This window comes from Acomys minous, assembly GCF_964271855.1.
Source record: "Acomys minous genome assembly, chromosome: 2".
Taxonomy (NCBI): Eukaryota; Metazoa; Chordata; class Mammalia; order Rodentia; family Muridae; genus Acomys; species Acomys minous.
The window spans coordinates 25,759,217-25,769,712 of NC_140484.1; positions in this window are offsets into that span (position 1 = coordinate 25,759,217).

A 10,496-nucleotide genomic window follows, 5' to 3' on the forward strand; every position below is an offset into this window, starting at 1 on the left:
TCTGCAAGAGTGTGAGCCAGGGCTCTAAGCAGCAGAAACCTGCAGATCCATTTGAGATGATTTCTTCCTTGTCTGTTGATGACTGGTTGCAGCTTGGACCAGTGGAGACAAGAAGTGGCTGGTCTCAAAGTAGGGAGCAGGGGTTCTTTGTTCAGAAACAACAGCTCCACCTGAAATGAAACCTTTGAAAGCAGTTTATGGTGTTTTTATCTGTGGGGGATATATTTTTAAGGTCCCCCTGGGTTTCTGTGGATGTCTAAGACTTGGGATAGTACCCAACTCTAAATACATTGTTTTTCTATACCTACCTACCTACCTACCTACCTACCTACATACAGGTGATGATTTTTTTCCTTTCACTTTAAAAAAGTACTTTATAGGTTATTTTTGTCACTGTTGCACCATATAGCTATTCTTAAGTAAAATAAGGGTTATTTGGACGTAAGCTATGACACTGTGATGGACCATTTGAGGAGACTGACTAAGTGAATAACTAGAAGGTGGCATGTACAGCATGGACACGCTGGGTGCGCAGCATGGACACGCTGGGTGCGCAGCATGGACACGCTGGGTGCGCAGCATGGACACGCTGGGTGCGCAGCATGGACACGCTGGGTGCGCAGCATGGACACGCTGGGTGCACAGCATGGATACACTGGGTGTACAGCATGGATACGCTGGGTGCACAGCATGGATACGCTGGGTGCGCAGCATGGACACGCTGGGTACAGGGAGCCTTATGTCCTGGATGGGACACAGTTGGGTGCTGGTTGTTTATTTGTTTGCTTTTCACTCTTCTTAAAATGGTGCATTGTTAAGTGAAATTGTTGATGTTTAGTTTTTTTTTTTTACTTACTAGTTTTAGATTGCAATTGACTTCAGATAATTGAATTCTTGAACAAATGAAGCTTTCATTGGTTTCTTAATGACTCTTGGCTTGTTTTATTGCCCAGAATGTAGTGTTGTCTTGACTACGAGGAACCCTGGCCACTTCCTTACCCACCATCTTGTTCTAACTTTAAGCAAAGTTTATCTGTCGATCTTATTTTCTGCCTGGAGACACACGCACATGCATGCGTGCGTGCGTGTGCGTGCGTGTGTGTGTGTGTGTGTGTGTGTGTGTATGTGTGTGTGTGTGTGTGTGTGTGTGTGTGTTGGGGTGAGGGTGGTTGGGGAAGTGTGCATAACAGGGAGTGGAATTTGTGAGTTGTAAGTTTATATTTTTCCATTTTTTCCCTCACAAGGTATGGATAGATTTGTTATCAGCCTCATTTTGGCTTGGTGTATAGTCAAAGCTTACAACCAGCCCAATAGTTTTGGGAAATCTGGAATCCTTTTAGCAATGAGAGTCTTCACCCTGCTATCGTGTCCTGCCTTCTGCCACCTGCCTCTAAGTTTAGAAAGTTCATCAACTGCTGACGACATCTCTGAAACTCTGCCTCAACCCCAGGCCCTTCTCTTGCTCTTCTCGTGTGTGTGTGTGTGTGTGTGTGTGTGTGTGTGTGTGTGTGTGTGTGTTAGTTTCTTCTCCCTCCTGGGCTAGGTGAGTTCTTATGAGTTAACCCAGCTCCAGATGAAATGCTCAGTAAGAAGAGAGAAAAGGATGACGTGCCATAGGAAGAGCAGGGGAGCTTATGGTAGAGCCAGGTCCCAGTTATCCTTAAAGTGCAGGGGCTTCCAATGGACACAGTGTGATTCAAGATCAGTACAGCTTCAAGTGGACTAGTAAAGTTTAGCATATTTCTGACCTTTTTTTTTTTTCCACCTGGTGGCCATTTTCTGGAAACAAATTTATCTTCATGATACTTCTAACAAGCCATTTTATCATTTACTTTATCCATTCTCACATAAAGCACAAGCATTTGTTGTCAAAAACTTCAGTTTTATATTTTTATAATATTTATATTTAGAACATATTTGTATTTTAACTTTATATACTGTGCAAACATAATTATTTTGTTTGTAAATATTTACAGAAATGTAAGATTACTGTGACTCAGTTAAGTATCATTTAAAATTACAAGTAATCATATTAGTATATAGCAGTTATGGAAGTGTTTATTTTATATGTAAGACAATATAATTGACATATGTCAAATAATATACTAGAGGTTACAAATAAAATGTGTGTATTTAGTATGTATTTCATATGCTTCTGTTATTATTGCTTTACTCCTAGCTTAAGGATACATTTTTCAAAAGTTCATTATATTTTATGAGATTTCTTGTTTTCCCAAAGCATAAAAGGTCACTTGATGCCTCTCTTAGTGATTGCATTATTAGGGCTATTGTTATGTCTCTCAGCTGTGAAGTAAATACACTTACTTCCTCTTTGTGTGCCCCTGGCCTCTCAAACACTGCTTCCTGTCACTCTTATAAAGCGATTCAACTGAGAAAAGCTGGAAAGTGCCTGGAAAATTGAGTGTTAACAGGGCCTCCCTCTGGCTTTCTGAAGTAGAGAGGCTCATCTCCAGGCTCAGTGGCTGCAGTCTCAAGTAGTCTCTGTCAATTACTTCTTGAATCAGGCCAGCTATGCAAAGGACAAGTCTTTTGTTTTCCTTTTTAGTTTAGCAGTGACCTCAGAACGGAGAAACTGAAACTAGTCTTGTACCCACTTCCTGAAATAAAATAAGTTAATGTGGTAAGAACCGTGATCCCTGTGACCCCTGTGACCCCTGGCTGCTCTCACTCGGGGCCCTTGCTCCTCTTTAAGTTTCATTCCCACGCACAAAGGAAAGCTTAAGAAATGGGAAGGTACAAAGGAGGGGACACCAATCGGGATGTAGTGTGAAAAAGAGGCAGCATCATGGGAAGGGTTCTTAGTGTCGCTGCACAGCATCCTTTGCGCCTCATGTTTGTGAAGCACTCTGCTTCCAAGTGACCTCCCCATTGAGGAGGAGACCGAGACATTCTCTAAAACAGACACGAGGCAAACATGCCCCTATTAGGATCAGAGAAGGGGAATATTATTTCTATAAAATAACCACAAACTGAACAACAACAACAAAATGAAAACTGTAGACTGTGCTTCTTAGGCTGGGTATGGGATTACCTACACATGTGTTCCCAGTTCTGGGGAGGCTGAGGAAGGAGGCTTGTGAGTTTGAGATCAGCCAGGGTACATGGTGAAACTCTGACTTAACGCAAAACAAACAAACAAATAAACAAAACAAACAAAAAAACAACCAATGAAACAAACAAACAAACGAAAAACAAAACAAAGCCTAAACAAGGTCCCTTACTGCCTCTAAACCCAACCATGACCAAAAGAAGCTGTTTAAAATAGTTTCCTCTATATAGAGATAATTGGATCATTTTTTCCTGTTTTTCTGAAAGATTGAGGAGAGATCCAGGCACCCACATTCGTCTCTCTGTCCATCCCCCTGTCTTTGAGGATCCATTCATCAAACCAATATTTGTTGAATTCCAACCGCAGTTTAGAAAGTTTTCTGTATCTTCAAAGTTCTGAGAGAATACTTGAAGTGCAAATAAAAACAGGGACACCGATTGATCTTGTGAAAGAAAACTATGCAGTTAAGGCTAAATATTTCTAGAGAGCAGATAGGAGATGAGGATGGGATGAACTGATACAGCTAAAGGTCAAACCACAGAGTGTTCCCAGCAGTCAGCGCCCTCAGGCTTTCTACATCTTCCAGCCAGGAAAGCCATCCACCATAACTAATTGATGTCACGTATACGAGAACTGCCCTTTGAAGGCTGGCGTATTCAAGTCCAGCTGGCTTGCCAGCTGTGATGCCAAACCTTAGAAGTGTAAGTTAGGGTGCAGTGAGAACGTCGAATTTTCTCAGGTGAAAAAAGGAACAATTTATTCAATCTCCCCTAGGTAAGGCTATCTAGGGGAGAGGGGGGATGGGTAGCAGAGAGAGTCAAATGCAAGAAAAGACCACATTGGTTATAAAGAGAAACAGGCAGCTGGGATGGCATCGGTGGTGGGGAAGCCTGTAAGCTGGAGCAGCCTGGGGATTTAGGGTAGCTTCCGAAAGGACCAGATGAGCCCTGAGGTGGTTTTGGTGTCCACCATAGGGGTGCCGATGGGGAACCAGTTGCCTCATCAGCAGGAAGCAAGGGGAGATGGGGGAGTGGATCTTCCTAGCAGGAACACTTTTCACGGCTCTCTGGGAGTAGGCTTGATCCACCAGCAAGCCCTCTGTTTCCCTGCGCCTGCTCCAACCTCCCCATCAGCATCTAGCCTAAGCTGAGTCCAAGATACCCTCATGGGCATAGTCAGTGGGCCTTCCCTTTTGGGGTGCTTGGGATTTTTCTTCAAACCTAGCAAAATGGTTATTGGATCAGGAGGGCTCTGATCTAAGTAATAGATCAATCCAGCTATGGGCTCATAACTTGACAGAATCATGGCAAATTGGTGGAAACGAGGGCCGTTCTTAAAGGAAATGGGCCACTGGGGACCGATCCATGTTTTTGGCCCCTTTTCTTCCTTTTCTCTATTTCCTGACTGCCACAAGGTGAGCAGTTTTTTCTTGTCACACCCTTCCGCTGTGACAGGTCTGCCTTGCCACAGGCTTAAACGCAATGGTACCAGGCAACAGTGGATTGGAATCTATGCAGCCATAAGCCAAAACAAATCCTTTCTCTATTCAACTGTGTGACGCCTCCTCCCCCCTTTTTGTTTGAAAATAGTAACCAGTGAGATCAGGTTGGGCAATTTCAGAACTTCCTCCCAGACAATAAATTATCCTCAAAACCAAATGCCCTATAAACAAACAAAAAAAGGCCCCCATGCACTTGCCTAGTGGGATGTACTTAGGGCTGTCTGGCTCAGTGTCCCTGAGCTGCAGTTCCCTTACCTCTTTTGAGCTTCTTTGCAACCTTTTAAAAGTTACTTTCTAACTATGAGCCAAGAACTGTTTTGTGTCTTACATTTATTGCATTTAATCTATGATGTATGTAGTCATTATCTCTCTTTTTAAAAAATATTTATTTATTTATTTATTTATTCTGTATGTAGTGTTCTGCCTGCCTTGTACGAGCTGGCCAGAAAAGGGCATATGCTTTCATTATAGATGATTGTGAGCCACCATGTGGTTGCTGGGAATTGAACTCAGGACCTTCAGAAGAAGAGCAGCCGGTGTTCTTAGTCTTGGAGCCATCTCTCCAGACCCTCATTACCTCTTCTTTAGATGCCCAGAAGGCCTGGAGAGATGGCTCAGAGGTTAAGAGCACTGACTGCTGTGTTCTGGTGCCCTCTTCTGGCCTGCAGGAGTACAAGCAGGCAGAACACTGTATACGTAATAAATAAATAAATCTTAAAAAAAAAAAAAAAAAAAAAAAAGATGCCCAGGAATCGACTCCAAAGGAGTAGAGGGCTCGTATAGGACTATATCATTTGCTTTACCCCTGGTAGTCTAGACTCTAGAACTAGGACTAAGTAAGCTGAACGGGGTCTACAGGTATAGCCAACCTTTGGCATGACAAATCCCTTCTTAATGTATGTGAAGGGGCTGGAGAGATGGCTTCACAGCCAAGAGCTCTCGCTGCTCTTCCAGAAGTTCCAGGTTCAATTCCTAGCACCTACATGGCAGCTCACAACGGTCTGCCATTCTGGTCCCAGAGCATCTGACATCTTTTTCTGGCCCTTGAGGGTACTAAGCATGTGCATGATGCACAGACATACATTAAGATAAAGCACTCCTACACACAAAATAAAAATAATAAAAATGTGTCAGAAGTGCCTTTCTGACCTTACACGTGTGGGGTAATTTCAAACTGTCCAGGACTTGGATGTTTAAAAAATTCTTTGTAGCCTACCCGACTCCAGCTCCTCACTCTACAACGTATCAGAATGGAGTGAGATTTTGTATCTGATCTGTAGTAGCATCACTGCCTCCCATAGCCGTAATGTTATCTCTGTATGTTGCAGAGAGCCTATGTATGAAGCATCCACTGTACCTAGGCACAAACCCAAATCAATTGGCATGCCTGGAGCTAAAGTAGGAAGCAAGAGGAACGTTTGGTAAAACTTCTATATCTTAAAGCCCTCAAGAGTTACAGAAATAGTTCCCACAAAGTGACAGCCAGCTCAGCAGAAGTGAAACTAGATTGCTAGCTTTCTGATTCCCAGCCTTTTTCTGTACCTCTCTGTATCAGAGTTTGGGACAAGAACCAGATTTTTTTTTTTTTTTTTGTGAGGCTCTTGCTTCATCTCCTATGTCAGCAGACACTTTGGAGTCCACAATACAGGCAGTAAGGGTGATGAGCTGGGGAAAGCAAGGATAAGCTGGTGTCTGTCTAACCAGAACCCAGGTCAGCTCCTACTGCTCCAACATCTGCAAAGCTGACCCTCCCCCCATGGAGCTAAGCACACACCTGGATCAGAGCATGAAAAAGTTAAAGGAGTGGGAGGCAGTTATGGGTCTGCCGCATCAGGGGGCTGAGCCGCGAGACAAGCACAGTGTGTTAGAAACTGCCGAAACGCCTGCTCCATGCTTCCAAGCATAGAGATTAAAAAATGGCTGCTTCTTTTTCACTCTCCAAACCGGAGGCCAAAGTGTCTGCTGATTACTCTCACTGAGAAGGACGTTCTGAGGAAGAATCATTCAGACTACCCCGATTGACACATTATGTCCTAACCCAGATAGTGCCATGTGAGCCTTTGGCAGTCCTTCCGAGACAGAACCCTGTTTCCACTGTAGAGCAAGAGGTGAGGAATACAGTACGTTATTTCTGGAATGATGGCAGAAGAAACGAGGCCAGGATTGCCCTCTGGTAATAGCAACCGCTGTCAACAGATTGCGTCCTTTTTCATCTACGAGCACTCTAAGAGAAAGAAAACTCCCTGAAGCTCCACCCTGACACTGGCCACCTCCCTCTCTTCTGAGCCTGCTTCTCGTCCTTTTATCTTATTTTATTTTTTGGTCAGGGCTTAAGAATCTCTTCACTCTGCCAGATTTTGGCATCAATAAACAGGATTATTTGTTGAGTCCATGGATCAAGATAAAAAATGCTAAGGGACAGAAATAGATCAAAAACATTTTTTTTTTCAGAACAAATAAACAAATAGCCTTTATACTGGCATCAAGCTACTATAAGAAGGCGTCTTGAGCTTCTCAGACATCTGGTACAGAGGACTCTCTCTTTAACTGGTGTGTTACTTCTCAGGACTGAGCAGGGCAGAGATGCATCTCCCTTCATAGGAGCACCCAACACAAAGGTTCCCTGGACTCAGGCACCCTACACTAAGCCTGCCATTGGGCCTCTCTGATGAGGTCAGACAAGTCCTCTAGCTAACCCCAACTGATTGACAACGATGACATCCATGTTCTCATTTTGTTCTGAGCATTAAAAATTAAGTTTTCATGTTCTCTAGCACAAGTAATTAAAAACAACAAGTATGCAGATATTCTTATAGAAAAATACAAGACCAGAAGCAACCCTGTATTGTAGAACTTTTTTATTTTTAAGTTAAATCATATCTCAAAGGAAAATACTGAACTATTTCACACAACAAGGCAAACCATGCAGCAGGTCTTCATGTATGTGTCTGTGCTTTGCCTGAGGGTCTCTAGCACATAGTGTCACGTGTGTGTGTGTGTGTGTGTGTGTGTGTGTGTGTGTGTGTGTGTGTTTGGGCTGAGGGTCCCTAGCACACAGTCTTACTTGTGTGTCTGTGCTTTGCCTGAGGGTCCCTAGCACACAGTGTCACATGTGTGTCTCTGCTTTGCCTAAGGGCCCTTAGCACACAGTCTCACATGTTTGTGTGTGTGTGTGTGTGTGTGTGTGTGTGTGTGTGTGTGTGTGTCTGTGTCTGTGCTTTGCCTGAGAGCCCTTAGCACACAGTCTCCAGTAGTTCCTAGTCCTCACTTTTTAAGAATCCCAGGAATGTGCACGTGGGCCATTGTGATGCTCTGACCCTTGCTAAGGGCCCAATAATAAATATTTTCTCTGGCTTTGGAGGCAGCTAGTCCAGTATGCTATTGTAGCATAAAAGAGCACCCGATCCAAGAAAACTTTATTTACAGAAGCAAAGGGCAAGTACATCTGGCCTCTGGGTGGTAGTTTGTTAGCACTTACTCTGTGGCTCTATGTGTTCTTCATGTGCAGAGTATCTCAAAGGAATGGGGTCCTGTCTCCTGGATGGCCTGTTCAGCTGTCGCCTTACTCTTCTGGATAGCACACTTTTCAGGGTGTCAAAGCGTTGTAATTATTCCTTTTGTTTTCTTGGACTTTGTAGTGTTTTTTTTTTCTTTCTTTCTTTCTTTTTATTAGCAAAGTGTGTGATTCAGGCAGGAGCTGTTGGCCTGAGCTGTTGCTGTCCCAACTCTTTATTTACAGGGCTTCCTTTGACCTAAACAGGAAGTTGAAGCCTGTCAGCACTCCCAGATAACCTCCTCACACAGGGTTATACAAGGCCACACATGCCTCATGGTGCCCCCTCGTCCCTGAAATGCTCCCCAGTTCTGGATTCCCAGTCCCTGCTTCTTTCTTTACCAAAGTTTTGAATCCAGAAAATATTTTTTAGAAAGAAAGAAAAAAAGAAAGAAAGAAAATTCCTTGTGTCCTCTCAACCTTCACAAAGAGAATAATTCTCAGATCAGCTGTGCAACCTAGCAACACACACACACACACACACACACACACACACACACACACACACGGAGGGGGGAGGCATCAGGGAGAAGATTACACACTAACAAGTTAATAGAATTACAGAGTTGAGATATTGTGAGGCATTACAAAAAGTTTCTTTCTTTCCTTTCGAGACAGTTTCTCTGTGTAGCCTTGACTACCCTAGACTTGCTTTGTAGACCAGCCTGGCCTCGAACTCACAGCGATCCTCCTGCTTCTACCTCCCAAGTGCTGGGATTAAAGGTGTGCGCCACCACCGCCTGGTCAAAAAGTTTCTTTAATTCCGGTGCATTCCTTCTCTCACAAACAAAGGGCAACGGAAAGAAAAACCACAGTTTGTGAAAGCCTTCCTGAGTGAGTAGGTTCCGCATAGGTCTTCCCTGCCTGGTTTGGACCCGGAGTCAATCCGCGCCCTCTAGTGGGCGGCTGCCGCAAGTCGAGGAAGAGAAGAGCCTCAAGGAGACAGTATTGAGATTTTTACAGATGCTGTTTTAGTCACACACTCATCACCCTTCACTCAGACATCCCGATTCCTCTCCCGGTCTGCTGAGTACAGCTGTAGCCTGGTGGACGGCTTCACACACAGGGAGGCAGCAGGTGTGTCGGGGTAAACGAGAGCAGAAGTAACAATTGTAAGAAGATAGGTGAGATGAAGGTAAGAAGAGAAGCTGTCTGAGGGTAGTGGAACGTGAGGAAAATATGTTCAAAGTACAGTGTATACTTTAATGAAAGCCGCCTTATGTAACCCTGTATAATTTTTTCATTAAATTAAGTTAAATTGGGGGAGGCAATCCCCCTCAGGAACAGTCATAGGAGAGGAGAATAAGGGGAAAATGGGAGGGAGGGAAGAATGGGAGGATACAAGGGATGGGATAACCATTGAGATGTAACAAGAATAAATTAATAAAGGAGAAAAAAAGAAGAGAATATATAGAACAAAGCAAGGGAAAAAAGAAAATTACAAAAGAAAAAGGCGCTTGAGAACGATCCACTTTGGAACAACGTCAATTAGATGCGTAACTGGGGGTCAAGAAGTAAAAGATAAAGCGGGGCTTATGTGGCTCAATGGCTAAAAGCCCTGGGTGCTCCTCCAGACAGAGGCCATGGATTCAACTCTCAGCCCACTTGATGCCTCACACCTGTCTGTGACGTCAGTCCTAGGGAACTTTACCGCCCTCTTCTGGCCTCCATGGGCACCAAGCGCTCACACGCAGCACAGACATAGCTATAGGAAAAACACATAAGAAAATAGTAATTTAAAAAGAGAGAGAAAGCATGAGATTAGAAACAATATTTATTTGAGGAGATAACAAGTGGCCCCTAAACTGCTAAAATATATCAAATTGCAGATTCAAGAAGCCCATAAGCCACAACCAGGAGAAACTAAAAAATGTTTAGCTACTAAGTGTAAATCATAAGGAAAGTGCCCTTACCCTCAGCCCACCCAAACACACCATTTAATCTGTCTTTTTTTTTTTCTGTTTGCTCCCAGAGTTACTGTTCTTTAGAGCTAGGGCACAGGTAGACACCTAAGCCTCATGAGTTACAGCCAGGTCTGGTGTGCCTGCTTTCCACTTACAGTACAAGGACCCTGTGAAGGTAGGACAGGATGAATGAGAAGGAGCCAAGGGGAAATCAGGACACTCTGATGTCTATTTTGCTCATAAACAACAGTTCCAGGAAGAAAAGAATGGAGAGTGTTATGAAACACTTGCTGGCTGTTCCCAGCTGTACCTAAGCTGCCAGCAGCAACCTGTGAGCGTGCCTTAAGTTGACTCAGTGCCTGTAATTGTTCTCCATAGTTAGCGGCTAGGAAATTTTACGTGGTTCCCTTCCTAAAAAGTAATTGTCAAATGAGGAGAAACCCTAGACCCCAACTTGCTAGGAATATC